Source organism: Pseudochaenichthys georgianus, chromosome 8 (genome assembly GCF_902827115.2).
Source record: "Pseudochaenichthys georgianus chromosome 8, fPseGeo1.2, whole genome shotgun sequence".
Classification (NCBI taxonomy): domain Eukaryota; kingdom Metazoa; phylum Chordata; class Actinopteri; order Perciformes; family Channichthyidae; genus Pseudochaenichthys; species Pseudochaenichthys georgianus.
The window spans coordinates 13,892,301-13,915,426 of NC_047510.2; positions in this window are offsets into that span (position 1 = coordinate 13,892,301).

Genomic DNA, 23,126 nt, shown 5'->3' on the forward strand with positions numbered 1-23,126 from the left:
TCTGGGGCTGATGAGAGCTTGTTAGACTGGGAGCTGGCTAAAGAGTTGAACTTAAACATTGTCCTTTTAGATCAGCCATTAGAGGCTAGCGCGTTGGATGGCCGCCTGTTATGTACAGTTACTCATCGCACAGAACCCATAGAAATTGTCATAGATCAGGAGCACCGTGATCATATTAGCTTTCATTTATTCAACTCAGCTCAACAGCCTCTCATTTTGGGTTACCCGTGGCTTGTTAAACATAACCCTCACATGGACTGGCTTACAGGAAAGGTTAAGGGGTGGGGGAGTGAGTGCTCTCGTTCATGTTTAGCCTCTCATACAGTTTTGAGTGGACCGCCCAGATCTGGGAACTTTAAACTGGCGTCAGATAGGGACAGTGTCACTTCTTCTAAACATTCTGACTTTCCTGACTTATCCAAAGTGCCAGAGTGTTACCTTGACATTAAGGAGGTGTTTAACAAGACACGAGCTACTTCCTTGCCTCCCCATAGACCGTATGATTGCCCCATAGACCTTCTCTCGGGCTCTACTATCCCCAAAGGACGGTTGTATTCTCTCTCTGGTCCTGAAAGGGAGGCCATGGAAGAGTATATCGGATCATCACTCAAAGCTGGCTTGATTCGGCCATCATCATCCCCAGCAGCAGCAGGTTTCTTTTTTGTAGGGAAAAAGGACGGTTCATTAAGGCCCTGTATTGATTACAGTCCACTTAATCAGATCACAGTTAAGAACAGATATCCCCTTCCACTCATCTCTACGGCATTCGATCTGTTACAGGGAGCCAAGATATTCACCAAGCTTGACTTAAGGAATGCGTATCATCTTGTGCGCATCCGGGAGGGGGATGAGTGGAAAACGGGTTTCAATACACCTACGGGACATTATGAATATTTGGTAATGCCTTTTGGACTTTGCAATGCACCTGCTGTTTTCCAAGCCCTCATTAATGATGTGTTACGAGATTTCCTGAATGTTTTCTGTTTTGTGTATCTCGATGATATTCTCATCTTTTCTCCAGATGAGAAAACTCATGTTAACCATGTGCACCTTGTTCTTCAGAGACTCCTGGCTAACCATTTGTTTGTAAAGGCCGAAAAATGCGAGTTTCATGTGAACTCTGTGGCATTTTTGGGCTTTGTGATTTCCCCTAACAAGGTGGAAATGGACCTAGCTAAGGTCAGTGACGTGGCTAATTGGCCCACGCCAGACTCTAGAAAGAAAGTTCAGCAATTCCTGGGGTTTGCTAACTTTTACAGACGGTTCATACGCAATTTCAGTGCTATTGCCTCTCCTCTCCATGCCCTTACCTCTCCCCATGTTCAGTTTGTGTGGAATCCACAGGCAGAGAAATCTTTCCTGGAACTGAAGAGGAGGTTCACCACAGCTCCCATCCTGACGGTACCTGATCGCCACCGACAGTTTGTGGTGGAAGTGGATGCCTCCAACGACGGCGTTGGAGCTATACTGTCTCAGAGGTCAGCGGGGGACAACAAGCTTCATCCATGTGCATATCTCTCCCGTAAGCTATCTTCGGCTGAGAGGAATTACGACGTGGGAAATCGGGAACTGTTGGCGGTGAAGATTGCTTTGGAGGAGTGGCGGCACTGGTTGGAGGGAGCGGAGCAGGATTTCCTGGTCTGGACGGATCATAAAAACCTGCAATACATCAGGAAGGTCAAACGTCTGAACTCTAGGCAGGCCAGATGGGCTTTGTTCTTTAACAGATTTAGGTTCACTCTGTCATATCGACCTGGTTCGCAGAATGGAAAGCCTGATGCACTCTCCAGGATGTTTGATCCTGAGCCAGTCCCCAAGAGTCCAGATCCCATTCTGCGGCCAGACCGAGTGATAGGGAGGGTGACCTGGCCCATTGAAGCCAAGGTCAAACAGGCAAACGTTGGAAATCCTGTCCCAAGAGGGTGTCCTCAGAATCGCTTGTTTGTGCCGGAGCAACTTCGATCTCAAGTTGTTCATTGGGCCCATACGTCTGTACTTACCTGTCATCCTGGAAACAAAAGGACCCTGTTCATGGTGAGACACAGATTCTGGTGGCCGGGGATGTGGAAGGATGTTGCAGAATATGTGGCGGCATGTCCTGTGTGCGCCAGGAACAAAACTTCTCGGCAAGCTGCGGCAGGTCTTCTCCAACCTCTGCCCATTCCCAACAGACCATGGTCTCACATTGCGTTGGATTTTGTGACGGGATTACCAACATCGGCAGGTAATACCACCATACTCACTGTGATTGATCGTTTTTCTAAAATGGCACACTTTGTCGCCATGCCCAAGTTACCTAATGCCAAAGAAACAGCAGAGGCCATGTTGTCCCATGTGTTCAGGATCCATGGTTTCCCCAGTGATGTCGTTTCAGACCGAGGCCCTCAGTTCGTGTCACGATTTTGGAAGGAGTTTTGTCACCTAATCCAAGCCACTGTTAGTCTGACCTCCGGATACCACCCACAGTCGAATGGACAAGCGGAGAGGATGAATCAGGATTTGGAGACCTGTTTGAGATGTCTAGCGTCCGAGAAACCTACCACCTGGAGTAAGAATCTGATTTGGGTGGAGTATGCGCACAACACTTTACCCACATCAGCCACTGGTATCTCCCCGTTTCAATGTGTCCATGGGTACCAACCTCCATTGTTTCCGGAGCTCGAGAAGGAGGTCACCGTACCATCAGCCCATGCTCTGGTTCGCCGCTGCCGTCGGGTCTGGGCGGGAGTTCGCCATATGTTGCAGAGGAGTGCCGTTCGCATGAAGGTATTGGCCGACCGGAAACGACGTCCAGCCCCCAAGTACCAGGTCGGACAACGAGTGTGGCTATCTACCAAGGATCTTCCTCTCCATGTCGCCTCCAGGAAGCTGGCTCCCCGGTTCGTTGGTCCTTTTCCCATAGCCAAAGTGATTAACCCTGTTGCTGTCCGTTTATGTCTTCCAAAGTCCATCAAGGTCCACCCCACGTTTCATGTCAGCAAGTTGAAACCAGTCAAAGAGAGCAGACTGGTCCCCGCCTCCACGCCCCCTCCACCTCCCCGGATTGTCGACGGGGGTCAAGTATACACTGTGGACAAAATACTGTCTGAAAGGAAGAGGGGCAGAGGTAGACAGTTCCTGGTCGACTGGGTAGGGTACGGATTAGAGGAGAGGTGCTGGATCCCAGGCAGCTTCATTGTGGACAAGACCCTTATATCGGACTTCGATAGAGAACAGTCTCAGGCTTCAGGGACGTCTGGAGCCGTCCGTAAGAGGGGGGGTACTGTAAGGTTTCAGCGTTAGAGTCTGTGAGCTTATTGTTTTGTGTTTATTCTGGTGGCCTTGCAGTTTTATTTTGATGTTGACTCTGTCCTCTCCTTTCAGGTGTCATCACTTCCTGTGGTGGTGTGTCACTTGTCAGCTTGATAGTGATCTCCTGTTCTGGATTGTTTGCACCTGTGCCTCATTAACTGTTGTGTATATGTAGCCCTGTTTCCTGTTGTCTTTTGTCGGTTCGTCTTGTCTCAACACTAAGTCCATGTCTGTATTTCCTCGTGCAACTTTTAGCAACCTAGTCGAACCTAGTGAACTTTTGAGTGTCCTAGTAGATCCTAGATACCTTTTACTTTGAGAAGTCTTTTTTATATTAAAAGATAATTCTGAAGTCAAGAAAGAATCGTGCATCTGAGTTCTTGTGAATCCACCGTGTCAGCTCTGGGGCCTCATTTATAAAGGGATATACAGATGTAGCGCTTCATTTCAGACGCCTACCTGTGCAGGTCCGTGATCGGCACGGGGTGGGCCCCTGCTGAAAAGGAAAACCCCCCCGCAGGACTTGAAACGCCCCCTTGATAAATACATTTAATTATAATGAAACCAGCTGCAATAGATCATGGATCCACCAGGGGGAGCCGTGAAAAGCTGCCACACTGGAACTCATGTGAAATGAACAGCTGATCTACAGTTATCTGATACAGCGGATATTTGTTAAGATCCATATGTCACGGATAGGATCATATTCTGTGCTAAATAAGAGACATGTAATCATTTACTAAACATCACCATGTTTTTATTTAACAAAATAATGTTTAATTCACGTTGGCGTGAGTACAAAACCATCGCTATGTTTTTAGATCAGGAAATGCATCCAGGCTCAAAGAAACGATTTTCAATCATCATCCTCACGATCATTTAATGTATCATATGTTTGCGAGTTGAAATGAATGCACTAAATGTAATCCACGTGAGTTTACAACAACAAAAATAATCGCTTTGTTTTTATATCACATCCGACCGGAGGAAAATGCAGCGGCTCTCACTACCGATCATCCTAATCCCACGGGCAAACAATAATATGTACAGTGTTAATAGTTTACTGTATTATTAGTGTCTAATATTACTGGGGATTTCGGAATGGTACTGGATTTTGATTTATTGTATCGGCTTCATATCGCAATATATTCCCGAAGGCTGAAATGCAAAAATGTCCCACATTAGGGCAATTCACCCTACATTTAATCATTCAAACCAAATCATATTTTGTTTCTTTTTAACGAAATAAATGTGGTTTAATCCACATCATTTACTGTGTTAATTGTTTACTGTAGTATTGTGCACATTACTTTTCGCTGCTTGTTGCACCTGGTTAGAAGCTAAACTGCATTTCGTTGTCTCAGTACCTGCAATATGTGCAATAACAATAAAGTTGAATCTAATCTTGAGCAGGAACAAATGTATTTAGGCTACTTAGTACATATCTGACATAAACGATTAAACACATTTGTGCATTCTTTAAACCGAGTCAAGCCGAGTCCGGAGGTGGCGGCACATTAAAGTGTGCAACTCATTGTTTAACTTGAAGGTGCCTGATGACATTTAATCATTCAAACAAAATCATATTTCGTTTATTTTTAACAAAATAAATGTGGTTTAATCCACATAATGTAGGCCTACTGTGTTAATTGTTTACTGTAGTATTATTTAACTTGAAGGTGCCTGATGCAGAGTCCTGCACGGGTCTGATTTTCAAGATCCGCTCCCCCTCCGCACCCGCAACGTGCAATACCGAACCCGCCCCGCTACCCGCACATATTGCCAATTAGTTCCGCAACCCGACCCGACCCGTCGGCACAAGATCCGCAACCCGACCCGCAACCCGACCCGCAACCCGACCCGAACCCGCATAGCCTAGCCTATATATGAGTAGTGAAAATGTGCAATTATTAACACATGCAGTTGCATATTTGTCTCAAAAAGCGTGGGATGTTGGTTATTTTCTCCATCTAGGATGACACCAAAAGCCTCCCAGACGTTGGATTTCGCTCTTGAGGAAGTGTTATTGAAAATGCTGTATTCTCCACTAGAGAGCTTCACCTCAGCCATTTCGAATGTGACGCGCACAGCAGCAGATTGATGCGCTGCAGAGGTTATGATTATGCACGGTCCCGCGGGGGAGAAGTCTGAGGATTTAAACATTAAACTAAATTATTATTATTTTAATATATTTATTATGCAATACCCGCGACTCGACCCGCATCATCTTTGTTTTACCCAGAACCGAACCCGGAAAAAAGCGTTTGAAAAAATACCACCCGCGAATCACCTTTTTTGCGGGTCACCCGATGCAGGACTCTGGCCTGATGTGAACATTTCCAGAATAACTCTAGCTTGAATGGCCTTTGTATGTATACAGTAGGCCTACAGTACAGCCCAACCATGTACACCTTCCTTTTTTCCCATCCAAAGTTTGAATTGGATAAAAGTAATGGTTATCGATGGTGCTTTTATAGCCTATTGTATAATAACTGTGTGATTTATATTGCTTTTCAAATGCATATATGGCCACCCATTTACACGGCTCTTCCCGTCAAGAATATGAATAGAACTTAGGTAGATCACTTTACATTTCTGCAAATTAATTTTTAATCACACACGTCTCCCCACGTCTTCCCGTCCCGAAAATTATAAATAAAATAAAAAGAGGAAACAATTTTCCAGTTCAGTTTTCAACATTTTATTTAAAATAACTGACATAACAGACACCATACTGTAGGCCTATCTGCTGCGGAAACCAGGACGAGCTATTTCGGGATCTGTTTTTCGGGGGCTCCTCAGTCTCTCATTTACCTGGCTCCTGATCTTATGCCACTGGTCAATGTTCAGATTTGGGAACCAATTGTAAACATAGGACTCAATCTTTTTCAACATCTTGACGGGAACAAAGGAAGGTGTAAATGGTTGAATGATGAATAAACAGTGAGGAGGGGTACAGTATAAATACACTAGATATACACAGCAGCCCAGCCTGTGAGCAGTATAAACACCAATGAGCGCTCAGCTCGAGATACCAGCGAGTCGAGAGAGAGAATGATATCTGCATTTTCTCTTTTGGTTTGATTAGGACACATCCTGGGGATTGTGTTTACAAACATTGACCAGACCGTTCACCAGCCCCCACCCCCCAGGTTGCCTATGCTGTCCTGTGTTGCGAACTCTTTCTTTAAAACGAATTGGCCATCGGAATGTGTGGAGGAATTCTCCCAAGGGTCACATTCCACAGCTCTCCCCCCCCTACTCCTGTGATCTCCCATCTCCCAGTCTGTAAGTTTCTGTTTGCATATTTCTATGCCGTAATTCATACTGGTCCTCTCACGCACACACATTCTCCTTACAGTATACATACATAGGCTATATGAGTCTGTGTATTTACGGACCATTTGTTTTTCTTTATTAAAAAAGTAAACAGAAGAGCGTCTGAGAGGCGTTTTTGCCCTTTTGCTTTTTACCTTACTAAATGGTCTAATGGTCAGTGGAGCGAGGGGGGGCCCGCGAAACTCGCGGAAGTGATTCCAAAACAAAAAGCACTCGTTTGCTTGGTACAAAGAAAACGGCCAAGACACACATTGAGTCCAAAAAATGAATGTTATTAAGGGCTGTAAATATAATAAGCCTGTGTCTAAAATTGTCAACAGGCTTATTATATTTACAGCCCTTAAGATACACTTTTGTGTTTAACAGCTGACCATCATGACACACTTTGTTTTAGTAGATTTCGCATGAGAGCAAAATGTATAAATATGAGCATTAAATTATATGAATATGAGAACAAAATGCATGAATGTGTGAGTGACAATATATGAATGTGTGCATTGAAATATGATAATATGAGAGCAAAATGTATGAATGTGTGAGTGCAAATATATACGTGTGTGAGAGTGAAAATGTATGTATGTAAAAGGAGAATATATGTGTAAGAGTGAAAATGTATGTATGTAAAAGGAGAATATATGTGTGTAAGAGTGAAAATATGCTGCATTTTTAATGTCCGATAGTCCACCATTTCCACCGGAAATATCAAACATTTAATACAAGTGAAAAACAATGAACAAGACTTAACGTATTCATCATAATTAATTATATTTATTTAGTTTGGATGTAGGATTTTTGAGTTTGTTTAGAGCAGTGATCTTCTACTATATAAACATTTTGGACCCAAAATCACAAAAAAAACTTAAAAACAGATTTTGAAAATGATATTATTTTTCATATAGGTAACACAAACATACACAACAAAACCATTTAAAAGCTGAAAATATATACATGGGATGTCACTATGATAATGTGAAAGTTTGATTGAGGTAGCATGGGATTTCATTCTGATAAGGCAAAAGTGTTATTATAAATATAATACAAATATATATATATATACACATTATGTACAAAAATCTGTTTTTTCTGTCTTTATCTGTGCCACGCTTCAAAGCGGTTTCTGTCAACTACGACACAGACGGCAACATCACAGGTTCCTCCTCCTCCATGTCAAAAAACAAGCTTAAAGCTTGACTCACGTTCAGAGTTCTCTTCATCATAGTTGAATCTTCAAAACTCTAAATCTATCTAAATTCTCAATGTTTGTCTGTCACTTTACTTCAATCGCAGTCTCCCGTCGTCTCTCTTCGTCTCCCGCCACATGTCTTCGTATATCTTCGTCTCTTTCCATTTCCCGCTGTCTCTCTTCGGTTCCCGCCGTCCCTCTTCGTTTCTTTTCGTCTCGTTTCGTATCACTCCGTTTACCTGATTACCTCACCCCCTCCCTGGTAAATACATCCTGTTGAGCAGAATCTACAGTTTCCAGTATTTTCCGTTTCGTAAAATGATAAATACGGCGAAGATATTAAAATATGTGCTTCCATTATTCCTACTTCTGAAATATATCTGTATTAACTTTATATCATCGTATGTCCATGTTTATTGGGTCTTTTTGCATGAAACAAAGACTGGCATATAGTGTCAAGCCAGTACTTTCAACAGAAATACACATATACATCCTGTTGAGCAGGATCTACAGTTTCCAGTATTTTCCATTTCGTAAAATGATCAAATACGGCGAAGATATTCAAATATGTGCTTCCATTTTTGATACTTTTGAAATGTATTAACTTTATATCATCGTATCTCCGTGTTTACTGGGTCTTTTTGCATGAAACAAAGACTGGGATATAGTTTCAAGCCAGTACTTTCGACAAAAACACACGGCAATGTTGGCCGAACTGTTGTTTTTATGCTGCACTGGCTTGAACAGGTCATGTGATCTGATCACGACGGTGTGACGGTCGACTCCGAAGGGTTAATATTAAATACATATAAGTATTTTTACAACTTGTATTTAGAAATACTCTGTTGTAATTATTGATTCATAAATGTGTTCATCCATTCAATGTGGCATCTGCTATAATGGGGTTAATGTATGATATAACTTAATAATACAATACATTATAATATATGATATGATAATTACATTTTAGTTTTATTCATTTCTTATTTCATAGTTTCTCATTATTATTATTTGTATCGCTATTATAGTAGCTTGTGAAAACCATACAGTAACAAATAAGTGATTACATGCTACAGTATTCAGCAAACACATCTACAGAGCTGTAAACATTATAAACAGACTAAATTCTACAACACCCAGTTCAATCAGGAGAGACGTGATGTATGGAATACATATTTATTATCGGTCACATTATATAAATGAAACATAATGATGACTGTTTATAACAAGTGAATGAAATGGTGTTTTGGCGATTAGGCCCAGGTTTTGTAGAATATCAATCGGGAAGGGAAGAACCGTTTCCGATGAACCCCCCTGGGTCTAGACACTGGTGGTGGTGATAAGTGGTTAGGTCCGGTTGGAAGGGAGAAGGTTAAGCTTGGCCCTGAGTTGAAAGCAGGAGGCAAAGGGGTGGAGGAGGGTTGCGTGTTGACACCTGGAAGACAGCTGATAGGAAAGGGGAGAGCATATATAGAGGGATTAACAGGTGCGATCATTAGGCTTGTAAATGGAGGGGAGTGATAGGTTAGCTGAGGAGTGGCGCTCCCTGTCATTTAGTGCAGGGAGCGAGTATTGCCATGACGAGCAATACGGAGTGATAGGTCTTCCTGTCTGAACTTGCGCTAAGCTTCATTTGTCTTTGTGTATTTTGTGAATGAAGGGCCATCTCATGGTTAAATCCTGTAATTGAATAAATGGGGAAATTGGGCAACGCCCTCTAGCAATTTGGCAACACCCCCAGCCACTGGCATCCGCTTGGCTTTTGACTGGGACACACCCATATGAGTCTGATCTGGAGTGCTACATCTGTACGCTCAAAAAAATGGCGTACGCCAGTTTCTATGCAATGTTTGCGATTTATAGAATACTAACTTGACGGGAAAATGTGCGGTCCTCAACGCAAACTCTAACCCATGTGTACGCACTAAGCACAAAAACGGGAGAGACGAGAAATTGCGACACCGTTGGCAGAAGGAAGAATAGAGAGAAATATGTGGAAATAATACCATAAATAAAATGTTACCTCTCATTTATCATATATGAAGAATTCATTTTCACAAATTGATTAAAGCCAATCTTAAAATGATTTAACAAACACCTGTTTGAGACTCCTCAGTGCACACAAAAACATAACTTGGAGAAATAAATAAATACGGAAATTTTATTTAAAACCACCTCGAATATGTTGTGTTAATGTTATGAAATGTTTTCTCATAAATTATGTGGTAAGCAGGAGGACAGAATTACGTCTAAACTGACGCCGTGTTTGCATTTCTATAGGTTGTAGATACGAGCATGGTTTTATATACTATCACGTTTAATCGTGTTTTATGCCGTTTGCCAAGACTTGATAAGTCGCTCGTAAAACACAGGAGGTATGGAAACTAAGAACAGCTAATATAACACAACACATTGGTTGTATTTCCTTTAACTGGTGGATATAGAGTTGCTGCGGGGAGGGGGGGGTTGAGATGCACAGGCTGCAGTGGAGACGCTGCGCACAGCTGATCGACAGCTGGGACACAAACCGCCAAATACAAACAAATAATTCAGATCCAGTCTCATGACTCCACTCCGGAGGGATTCCCCGATAATTTCTTACATTTTCTCATCAACAGTTATCTCCTGTCCCCGTTGCAAACACACTGCCTGAGGAAGGCTATGTGTATTTATTTTGTCATTAACCTTTTTCGGACCACTTATTTATTTATTTTGGTGACGATCCGACCTCCATACTGCTACTCTGGTTCAAACTGCATCCACCAAACAATATGATTTATCTCCACCTCCCCAAAATAACCAAAATCTGACACGGTGTGATGTCTTTTTTAGCTGTTCTGTCTTCATTTCCTGCGATCTTCTTCATAAAGTCAAAATGAATGAATGAATGGGCGTTTCTTTGACTATTTATAGGCAAATAATAGGGCGTTACGTGAAGCCTGCAAAAGCTGCACCGCATTTCGAGTCGATTGTGATTTATAATGGGAAACCGGCGTAGGAAGTGTCGTACGCACTTTCCTCGCCGGTACGCAATGTTTTGTGAATCGGAAAATGTCAGAACATTTCTGTACCTATTTTTTGGATTTCTACTACGTAAGCAACCTTCCCACGTGAATCCTATGCACAGCATTATAAATGAGGCCCCTGATCCTTACTAGGTGCCCGAACCACCTCAACTGGCTCCTTTCGACGCAAAGGAGGAGTGGTTCAACTCTGAGTCCCTCCCGGATGACTGAACTTCTCACCTTATCCCTAAGGGAGACGCCAGACATAGGGTTAGGGCAGGGGTCGGCAACCCCTGGCACGCGTGCCAGCATTGGCACACAGTACCGTAACCAGTGGCACACTAGGAATAAGTGGAATAAGTGTGCAAAATATTTAAATTGTATTTTCAGATCCTGAACGAGACCGCCGCCAGAACGCGTCTCCTCGTTACCTGCAGAAGGAAGCCATGCACGCAACGCAGCCCCACTCTCTTTAAATCCAGGTGACTTTCTGCCGCTTTCCTCCGTGGTGCAGTGCTGATCGTTTCACGACGGAGGAAAGCACTTCACTAATTGCAGTACCCATAAGGAGCTGTACACATGCCACCGTTTTTGCGTGGCTGTGTCTTTAGCTGAAAGCCCAGTGGCGATCTGCTCATCTCTCATCGAAATAATATGCTACAAAGGGGCGGACTGGCCATATGTGTGTTGAACTTTCCTGTCGGCTCCCAGACCGTAGTCGAGGAGGGCAGAAGCAACAAGCTTCAGGTTCAATAACCCACTTTAGCTTAAATGACTGGAGAGAGGCGAGCTCTTCTTGGGAGGCCGTTGCATTTATTTAGCTGTTCTTCTGTTTCACAAAATACATCACAGACCTCTGTTTTTCTGCTGCCACGTTTCACTTCCAGAAACATACACACGTTCACTATGGGATTAATTTTGTATCATAAAGATAAAGCAACACTTTCTCAGAATAAAGCAAAACTATGAGTTTAAAAGAAAAAAAAACTGAGTCAAGCAAAATAAAATACATTTAAAAAATAAAACTATAAGTTGCAAACAAATCATTTGTGTAATCATGTAAACTATAAGTCTTTCTTTGTTTTAACATAGGTTTTTGTTTGCAGTTCTTGTTTCTTCTTTCTCAATGATCAGACTTTTGCTCTCGCTGCAGCCTTCTCTTTTGCGCTCCCTGATTTTTTGTTTGAGATTCTGACACAAACCTCCCAGGTGGGCGGGACTTTCAGGGGTGTGTCCCCATTGGCTACTCAGTTTTTGAGTGACAGCCTAGTCCTCCAACGATTGTACAGTGCAGGAAGCTGCGGTGTGGTAGGTGAGCGTGGATAGAACACCCCCAGAAGAACCAGCATTTCAATTATTATAATACTACAAGTGAAAATATATGCAAGTATTGATCATTGGTGTTGTTTGTGCTGTGTACTATACGGTCTGTTTCTTTATTGTTGTCACGATCACAGGTACAGATCAGAACCCAATAGCACGACTCAGATACAACCAGTGTATAGCAATGTTCAGTTTATTCAGGTCAGGGACAGGCAGGGTGAAAACCAGGAAATCCGTCAGACAGGCAACCACAACCAGACATGGAGCAGGCAGGAACTCGAGATCCGTAAACAGGCAGGGATCAAAAACCGGGCAGGACAAAAATCTAGGCTAGAGCACAACACTCACTGGAGAGCTTGGCGGAAACGACAAGACAATCTGGCAAAGGACAAGTGATAGTGAGGTGGTATAAATACTGTGGAGTGATGAGGGAATGAGTAACAGGTGAGGGGAAGGGCTGGGGAGACCAGGTGAGGGAAGTGAGCTGATTACAAGGGCCTGGAGGAAGGCGGGATCTGAAATGACAGGAGAGTTTAGATGAGGCATGAAACAAACAATAATAGAAGTGTCTAACTTGTGACAGAACCCCCCCCCTCTATGGCCTGCTCCTGACGTCCCACGAGGTTGATCGGGATGAGCCTGGTGAAAGTCAGTAATGAGAGATGGGTCAAAGATACTGCGAGCGGGCACCCATGAACGCTCTTCAGGGCCATAACCCTCCCAGTGTACCAGGTATTGCAACCCTCTACCACGTCGCCAGGACTTGATGAGGTGACGGAAAGTGTAAACAGTCTCCCCGTCGATAGTCCGGGGTGGTGGTGGGGGTCTAGAGGGGGGCTGAAGAGGGCTCACATTAACTGGTTTGATCTTGGACACATGGAAGGTAGGATGAATCCTCATAGAAGGGGGCAGACGCAGGCGGACAGCTGCAGGATTGATGACCCTAGCTATGGGAAATGGGCCTACAAAACGGGGAGACAACTTCTTTGACTCAACTCTGAGAGGGATATCCCGTGTGGAGAGCCAGACACGTTGCCATGGGGAGTACTGTGGAGCTGGCTTGCGACGGCGATTGGCGGTCCGTTGATAACGGTCGGAAGAGCGCAGGAGCGCGGAGCGGGCCTTTAACCACATGCGTCGACATCGGCTTACAAACGCCTGTGCAGATGGGACGCTGGCCTCACGTTCCTGTGCCGGGAAAAGGGGTGGCTGGTATCTGCGGGAGCATTGGAATGGAGAAAGATCAGTAGCAGAACTAGGAAGGGTGTTGTGGGCATACTCAACCCATCGAAGCTGCCTCGACCAGGAGGAGGGAGTGGAGGAGGCTAGACAGCGTAAGGCAGTCTCCATCTCCTGGTTCATTCGCTCTGCTTGACCATTGGACAGTGTGCATCTTGACCGGGTGGCGACAATACCTAATGACGCAGCAACCACTGTAAGTAACATTCTTGTTTAATTAGACTTCTCTATTTCATTTATTCTACTCTGTATAATTGTTTTGTAGTTATTGTAGCTAAAACGGCGCTTTTGAGAGATTTTAAATCTCAGATCTGATCACGTGAACCTGTTACACAGGGCTCAGTAGGCAATCAAGCCTGCATTAAAATAGGCAGGGCCTCTCAGCTGTCGCCCATCAGCTGTAGAGAGTTAACTAATTAGAGGGGCGTGGCACCACAGCTGTGAGAACTCAGCAATCAGGCGTCCATTTAGGTAGCTCTTTCCTTGAGCGTCAGACAGACAAAGACATTGGAGTCCTGTGGGAGTAAGACTGACAAAGACATTGGAGTCCTGTGGGAGTCCTGTGGGAGTCCTGTGGGAGTCCTGTGGGTGGCAAAGAGGAGGCAAATCCTACTCTGATTGAGCTAAGTATTGCTGGTGTCTTATTTTTATTTTCTTTAGATTTCTAGCCCCTCATGCTATAATCATGTGTATTTTCTCCATTCCTGTTCATGTGTCTTCTCGCAATTATCACTGGCCCCGTGTATCTCCTAATTGCTATAACCGGCCTGCTCTCGTCTATCCCACGTGCTCCACTGACTTCCAACATCTAGTTTCAGGCGGCCTGTGGAACTGCCAGTCAGCTGTTCCTAAGGCTGACTTCATCTCTTGCTACGCCTCCCTGCAGATCCTGGATTTCCTTGCTCTCACTGAAACCTGGATTACTCCATTCAACACATCCACCCCAGCAGCTCTCTCCACAGCATATTCCTTCTCCCATACACCCAGACCCACTGGCAGAGGAGGTGGCACTGGTCTCCTGCTCTCTCCCAAATGGAGCTTTTCCTTCTTCAAGCTACCTAACTTCACTCCTTCCACCTTTGAATTCCATGCTGTCACAGTAAGCCATCCTATACAATTAACCATTGTTGTTCTCTACCATCCACCAGGCGCCTTGGGGGACTTCTTGGAGGAATTGGATAATCTCCTATCACACATCCCTGAATCTGGCCCTCCCTCTGTACTTCTCGGAGACTTCAACCTCCAGACGGGGAAGATAGACGAACTAACATCTCTGTTAACCGCCTTTGCTTTCTCACTTTCTCCGTCCCCACCAACTCATAAAGCTGGCAATGTCCTTGATCTCATATTCTCAAGGAACTGTGCTACTTCTAACCTCTCTTTAAACCCGCTCCACACATCCGATCACTTCTTCATTTCATTCTCTCTACCCCTTTCCAAACATAACAAACTAATCTCTTCTCATCCTGCACCTGTCCGCCGTTACCTCCGTTCCCTCTCCCCCTCTACCTTTGCCTCATCGGTGCTCTCAGCCCTCCCTTCCTCTGACTCGTTCCAACTCCTGCCTCCAAAATCTGCTGCAGAAACTCTCCTCTCTACTCTCTCATCCTCTCTGGACTCTCTCTGTCCTCTCACAGGCTCGTCAGTCCCCTCCTGCTCCCTGGCTAAATGACGCACTGCGTGCTAATAGAACCGTCCTTAGGGCAGCAGAGCGGAAACGGTGGAAATCCAAACACCGCAACGACCTCCTAACCTATCAGGCTCTCCTCTCCTCTTTCTCTGCTTCGATCTCTCAGGCAAAAATAACTTTCTTTCAAGATAAGATCCAATCTTCCTATTCCAATCCCAAAAAACTATTTTCCCTCCTGGACCCCCGCAAAGCCCCTTCCCCCTCCTCCCTTCTGTCAAGCGACTTTGTTAACCACTTTGAAAAAAAGGTTGATGATATTCGCTCTTCTTTTTCGGACTCACCTTTATTCACCGATGGGTCACCAGACCCTCCTTCCACCCGCACACTAATCTCCTTTTCCCCTCTCTCGCCAAGTAAGGTTCTTACCCTCATTACCTCTGCCCGCCCTACTACCTGTCCTCTGGACCCTATCCCTTCAAACCTCCTTCAGACTATCGCTCCTGATATTCTACCGTTTCTCACCCATTTCATCAACACTACTCTAACTTCTGGTCACTTTCCAAACAGTCTCAAGGAGGCAAGATTAAACCCTCTCCTAAAGAAACCCACTCTCAACCCGTCTGATGTTATAAACTACAGGCCTGTCTCTCTCCTCCCGTTCCTGTCTAAAACACTTGAACGCGCTGTCTTTAAGCAACTCTCCTGTTATCTCCATCAGAACAACCTTCTGGATCCGCACCAGTCTGGTTTCAAGGCAGGTCACTCCACAGCAACTGCTCTCATTGCTGTCACTGAGGAACTGCACACTGCCAAAGCAGCATCCCTCTCCTCTGTCATCATCCTGTTGGACCTGTCTGCTGCATTCGACACGGTGAACCATCAGATCCTCCTTCGCACTCTCCAAGAACTTGGAGTTTCAGGCTCTGCACTTTCCCTCCTCACCTCATACCTCAAAGACCGTACCTACAGGGTAACTTGGAGAGGGTCCGAGTCCGACCCTTGTCAATTAACTACAGGGGTCCCTCAGGGCTCTGTTCTTGGTCCCCTCCTCTTCTCCCTGTACACAAACTCGCTCGGATCTGTCATTAGCCCTCATGGTTTTTCATACCACTGCTACGCTGACGACACCCAATTAATTATGTCCTTTCCCCGCTCAGAGACCCAGGTCGTCGCACGCATCTCTGCTTGTTTAGCTGACATCTCTCAGTGGATGTCCGCTCATCATCTCAAGCTCAACCTTGACAAAACTGAACTAGTTTTCCTTCCGGGAAAAGATTGTCCCACTCTTGACCTGACTATCAACATCGGCACCTCTATTGTCTCCCCGACCCAGACTGCAAGGAATATGGGTGTGACCCTAGATAACAACCTGTCCTTCACTGCAAACATCGCTGCTACAACCCGCTGCTGCAGATACACGCTTTACAACATCAGGAAGATACGTCCCCAGCTGACCCAGAAAGCGACGCCGCTTCTGGTCCAGGCTTTCGTCACCTCACGCCTAGACTACTGCAACTCCCTCCTGGCTGGTCTACCTGCATGTGCCATCTGACCTCTGCAGCTCATCCAGAATGCAGCGGCTCGTCTGGTCTTCAACCTTCCTACATTTTCCCACACCACGCCGCTCCTCCGCTCCCTTCATTGGCTTCCGGTAACTGCTAGAATTCAATTCAAGACACTGTTACTTGCGTACCATGCTGCGAATGGATCTGGCCCTTCCTACATCCAGGACATGGTTAAACTGTACACCCCAGTGCGTGCTCTACGCTCTGCATCAGCCAAACGACTCGCTGCACCCTCGCTGCGAGGGGGACCCAAGTTCCCATCAGCAAAAACACGTGGGTTTGCTATTCTGGCTCCAAAATTGTGGAATGAGCTCCACATTGACATCAGGACAGCAGAAAGCTTACACACCTTCCGGCGCAGACTGAAAACTCATCTCTTTCGACTCCACTTCGAGCGATAGAACTATTAACAAAGAACTACTAACAGAGCACTTATATACGAATAAAGGACTGGCTTATCTAAAGCCAGTTGAGTAGCACTTGAAATGTTTGGCTCTATGAAACCCTGATGTACGTATATGATTCTGTTGTCTTCAAGGTTGTGTCTTCCTGGTCGAATGTACTTATTGTAAGTCGCTTTGGATAAAAGCGTCAGCTAAATGCAATGTAATGTAATGGGATGAAATCCGGACGAGAGACTGACACTGGCTCCCAGCAGCCTGCAAAACTCGGACCAAAAATGAGAAGTAAATTGTGGTCCCCGATCAGATACAACGTCACTGGGGAGACCATGCAGCATGAACACATGTTGTAGCATGATTTCAGCCGTTTCCTTGGCAGTAGGTAATTTGGTTAATGGAATAAGCAGGGCAGACTTGTAAAACTGGTCTATGACTGTGAGTATGACTGTGTTACCATCTGAGGGTGGTAGTCCAGTGACAAAATCCAAGGAAATGTGGGACCAGGGACGATGAGAGATAGGCAAGGGATGAAGAAGACCGGAGGGAGCTTGGCGTGAGGTCTTATTTTGGGAGCAGACTAGGCAAGCAGCAATGAATTCCTTGGTATCCTTCTCCATGGAAGACCACCAAAATCGCTGTCGAATCATGGCTAGGGACCGTCTCACTCCTGAGTGACAAGCCAGGCGAGAGTTATGACCCCACTGGAGAACCTGGGTACGGAGAGTGGCAGGAACAAACAGACGGTTAACAGGACAGGCACTTGGGGCTGGGTGTTCAGCATGAGAGTGCTTGACCTTATCCTCCACCTCCCAGGTCACCAGACCAATGACACATGTAGAAGTGATGATATTCTCAGTATGAGATGGAGAGCTCTCTGGCTGGAACTGGTGAGACAGGGCGTCAGGTTTGATGTTCTTAGAACCAGGTCTGTATGAAAGAGAAAAATCAAAGCGTGTGAAAAACAGAGCCCACCTGGCTTGACGAGAGTTCAGCCGCTTAGCTGAACGGATGTACTCCAAATTGTTGTGGTCAGTCCAGACCACAAAAGGCTACTCTGTTCCCTCCAACCAGTGTTTCCATTCTTCCAGGGCAAGTTTCACTGCCAACAGTTCTCAATTTCCAATGTTATAATTCCTTTCTGCTGGGGACAGCTTCCGAGAGAAGAAGGCACACGAGTGCATCTTCTGATCCTCGGCCGACCGTTGAGAAAGAACTGCCCCAACTCCAGTGTCCGACGCATCTACCTCTACAGTAAACTGCCGAGTAGAATCTGGAAAAATCAAAATGTCATCCAGGTATACAAAAACACAGATATTGAGAAGATCCTGCAGAACATCATTTACCAACCCCTGGAAGGCGGTTACGCGTTACGTAAGTCCAGCTTGGTAAAAATAGTAGCGCCTTGTAACAGTTCAAATGCAGAGGAAACAAGTGGAATGGGGTACCTGTTCTTGACAGATGTTATTGAGTCCTCTGTAGTCAATGCATGGGCGCAAAGTCTTATCCTTCTTACCCACGAAGAAAAAACCTGCACCAGCAGGAGATGATGAAGGCCGGATAAGCCCTGCATCCAAAGAGTCATTGATATACTTCTCCATTGACTTAGTTTCAGGAGCCGATAAAGAAAAAAGTCGACCTCTAGGAGGAGAAGTAACAGGTCAATAGGACGATGAGGCGGGAGTGAGGTGACCCGAACCTTGTTAAAGGCCTCTTTAAGGTCCCAGTAATCCTTGGGAACACCGGAAAGGTCTTGACACTCAGAGATAATCGGCTGACTGGAATCAATTGAGGAACTAGATCTTAAGCAGACAGCATGAAAATGAGCACTCCATTCTCTAATAGTCCCTGAAGCCCAGTCTATATGAGGAGTATGCCTCCTTAACCAAGGAAACCCCAACATGACAGGCTGATGTGGTGCATGGATAAGGTGAAAAGAGAGTGTTTCGCTGTGATTACCTGACATGCTCATTTGAACTGGAGTTGAACGGTGTGTCACTCTGCAGAGAAGACGACCATCTAGAGCAGTAGCATTGATGGGCTTCTCCAAAACCTTCTGACCAAGTCCCATCTGAAAGGCCAGTGTTAAGTCACGGACGGGTGGCGCAGTGGTCTGTGCATCAGATCATCAGATCAAGGGGGAGTGCTAGGGAACTCCAGTTCGAAACCCGCTCCCGCCGCCACTGCGTCAGGCCGTTGTGTCCTTGGGCACTTCACCTGGATTTGCTCCTGTGGGTATTGTCCACAGTACATGTATAATACTAATGTGTACTTGTAAAAGCACCTCGAGGCGTGAAGATGGACGATGTGGCGCTGTGCAATGATCAGATCAAGGGGTGAAACCCGCCGCTGCTGCGTCTGTAAAGCCGGTGTGTCCTTGGGCAAGACACTTCACCTGAACTTGCTCCTGTGGGTATTGTCCACAGTTTCTGACCATTGCATGTATGATATATGTGTAATGTGTGTGTATATGTAAAGCGCTTTGAGTCATTGTAAAAGCGCTATAATAAATGTAAGGAATTATTATTTATTATGTCCAAAAGACTGGCATCAGCACCAGAGTCAATAAGAACTGCCACAGTGTGCATTTTCCCTAAGCAGCTCAGCTGAGCATGGGTCGAGAGGGCATTTCTAAATTCATAATACGGCTCACTAGCGCCCTCTGGATGACTGGTGAGCCCTGCCTTTTACAGGACAAGAGAAGGCAAGATGACCCTCCTGGCCGCAGTAAAGACAGCAGTTGTCCCGCAGGCGGCACTGTCGTTCTGCCTCGGAGAGCCGGGTCCGCCCCAGCTGCATTGGTTCAGAAGAGTTCGAAAATCCTCCTCTCACCTGTTCAGTAGCATGCGCTGACGGGAGAGGCGGAGCGACGGAGAAAACCCTCTCTCTCCTCCACTCCCGCAGACGGCAGTCAATGCGGATGGCCACCAGCTCATCTAAATCAGCAGGAAGGTCCCGAGCTGCCGGTTCGGCATCGAGAAGTGGCATCGAGAAGTGAAGAAGCATTCCAGTTACTCTCGGGGGCTATGGTACGAAACTCGATTGAGTAATCGGACACAGATCTCCCTCCTTGCGCCAGGTTAAACAGTCCCCGAGCGACCTCTCTTCCGGGTGAAGACTTTACGCAGTTCATCGGAGAATAAACTTACAGACGAGCAGGCAGAGGATTGTCTCTCCCTTTCGGCGGTACCCCAGTCTTTAGCTTTGCCCGTGAGAAGAGAGACAATATACGCCACCCGGGATCTTTCTGTTGGGAAGGCGGAAGGCTGAAGCTCGAAGGCGAGGGAACATTGGACCAGGAATGGTCTGCACGAAGCTGGGGCTCCAGAGTAGCGTTCCGGAGGAGGCAGGCGTGCATCCGATGCCGGAGGACTCTGGATTCGAACAGCGGAAGCTGGAGTTAGTTCCGGACTTTGGACTGTAGCAGGAAGGTTCTGAAGATGATCACGGAGATTCACAAAGGTCCGTTCGTGACGAGCGGTTATCTCCTGCATTGCTTCAGCCATGAAGGTAAGCTGCTGCTCGTGGCATTGTAACATGATATCGTGCGTAGGCGGTTCTGTCGCTGAGTCGGCTGGGTTCATGTTGGCCAGATTGTACTGTCACGATCACAGGTACAGATCAGAACCCAATACCACGACTCAGATACAACCAGTGTATATCAATGTTCAGTTTATTCAGGTCAAGGACAGGCAGGGTCAAAACCAGGAAATCCGTCAGACAGGCAACCAAAACCAGACAGGGAGCAGGCAGGAACTCGAGATCCGTAAACAGGCAGGCAGGGATCAAAATCTAGGCTAGAGCACAACACTCACTGGAGAGCTTGGCGGAAACGAAAAGACAATCTGGCAAAGGACAAGTGATAGTGAGGTGGTATAAATACTGTGGAGTGATGAGGGAATGAGTAACAGGTGAGGGGAAGGGCTGGGGAGACCAGGTGAGGGAAGTGAGCTGATTACAAGGGCCTGGAGGAAGGCGGGATCTGAAATGACAGGAAAGTTTAGATGAGCCACCAAACAAACAATAATAGAAGTGTCTAACTTGTGACAATTGTGGTAAGTGAGAAGTAAAGCTGTGCTATGAAAGTTAGCTTTTGCTACCTTTAGATCCATAACAATGCAAGCTAAGTAGCCTAACAGTTAGCTACATAGCGAGCAGTGAGTGAGCATTCAGACACCGGCGCACACACTCAAACGGACTCGTGTGCCTGACTCTACCAACAGGCTTTCATGATTCTGTTTAGATATGCAAGTATAAGCCATGATAGCTTATTTTATTAACACGCTAATTTGATATGAAAATCAATGGAGGCTGACTTAACTTTGTAGGAAAACCTACCGTCCATTACTGCCCCTGAGCTGTGTTTTATTTGTTAACTTCATATTTTTAATTTCCTAAAACATTTATTTTCCTCTCATATGTGTGGATCATTAAGACAGCGTGGTGTCCATAGGTCTTATCCCGTCTTATCCCGTGTTCCCACTTCCTCTGAGGGGACAGCACGGAGGGGAGGGGGGTATGAAGAAAGACCTGCACCAGCTTCATCCACGCTGGCGTTACTGTTATCACATGCTCAGTGTCATTTCATTTGACCAAATATCTTTACATATACATTTAATAGATTGTATTATTATCCACCTTTTTGTATTATGTCCTTTTATTTAAAACATTCTTTGAGACTTCATCTTCTGGTTAAAATTTCAATAAATGTAATTTGTATAATCACTCTTTTGTCTTTATTCTACATGAACATTTTCGAGATTCCATTCAAATCTGTTGATTATTCATATCTTCCTCAGGAATAGTATGTTGAATGTGTAATGCTAAATGTATATCATTTTCTCACGGGATATAGAATGAGACAACACAGTTAGTATCCATTGTGTATGAATGCTTCAGCTCTTCAGACCAACATAGTAAGATGTGAGCATGTTCCTACTTGTGTTGGTATGCAGCCTAGGGCTGGTCTGTTTCATAAAGCAAATCTGCCACTTTTATATTGTAGAATTTGTTAAATTAAAGCAGTCTTTAACTGTTTGTCCTAAACATAGCAATATATGCTTTTGAAATGTAACATGTCTTTGAAAAATAATAGTATACAGTTTATATTGTGCATCACCTTTATCTTGAAAATACATAGATGTGTTTTTTTAATCTATAACATAAATAAATAGACAGACAGACACTTTATCAATCCCAAATTGGGAAATTATTTAACAGCAGCAGTGTGTTCAGGTATTAAAATATTTAAAGTTGGAACAAAGTATAAACTACACAACACAAGTATAATGCACAGCAATCCATAAGATAAGTCCGATATGTTCATGAAAACTCCTCAGGAGACACCGACACTAACGTGGCCGAGTGGACTCCGGAGTTTGCATGAGTTGCACTGTATGATCTGTGGTGTAGTGGGCTGTCACTCAAAAACTGAGTAGCCCATGGGGACACACCCCTGAAAGTCCCGCCCACCTGGGATGTTTGTGTCAAAATCTCAAACAAAAAATGAGGGAGCGCAAAAGAGAAAGCTGCAGCGACAAAAAACTATGTTAAAACAAAGAAAAAATACTTATAGTTTCCATGATTACACAAATGATTTGTTTGCAACTTATAGTTTTATTTTTGAAATGTATTTGATTTTGCTTGGCTTCGTTCTTTTTCTTCTTTTAAACTCATAGTTTTGCTTTATTCTGAGAAAGTGTTGCTTTATCTTTATGATACAAAACTAATCCCATACTTTCCTCACTGTCGCTCTACCATCCACAAACAAACATGAACAAGCCACACCCCTCTCTCTCTCTTAAAGGGACAGCGATCTCATCTCACTCTGCATGACCCTAATGTGTGCTCTGGAGAATCACAGAAGGGACGATCGTCCTTATTATTATGCCGTTTAAACCAATTATTTAAATGTGTCTGTTAAATTCGGCATCATGCAAGTTGCACTGACAAAATAGCACTTCATATCAAAAAGGTTGCTGACCCCTGGGTTAGGGTATACCAAATAGGATAAGAAGATACAATAATAATACAACAAAAGTGTTTAAAGTGATAAAGTAACTGTGTAGCAAGATATCACAATAAAACGTTGATCATTTGAATGAACATGTTGTTGAACTCCTTGTTTCAAAGAATGGACGAGCCCCCATTTGT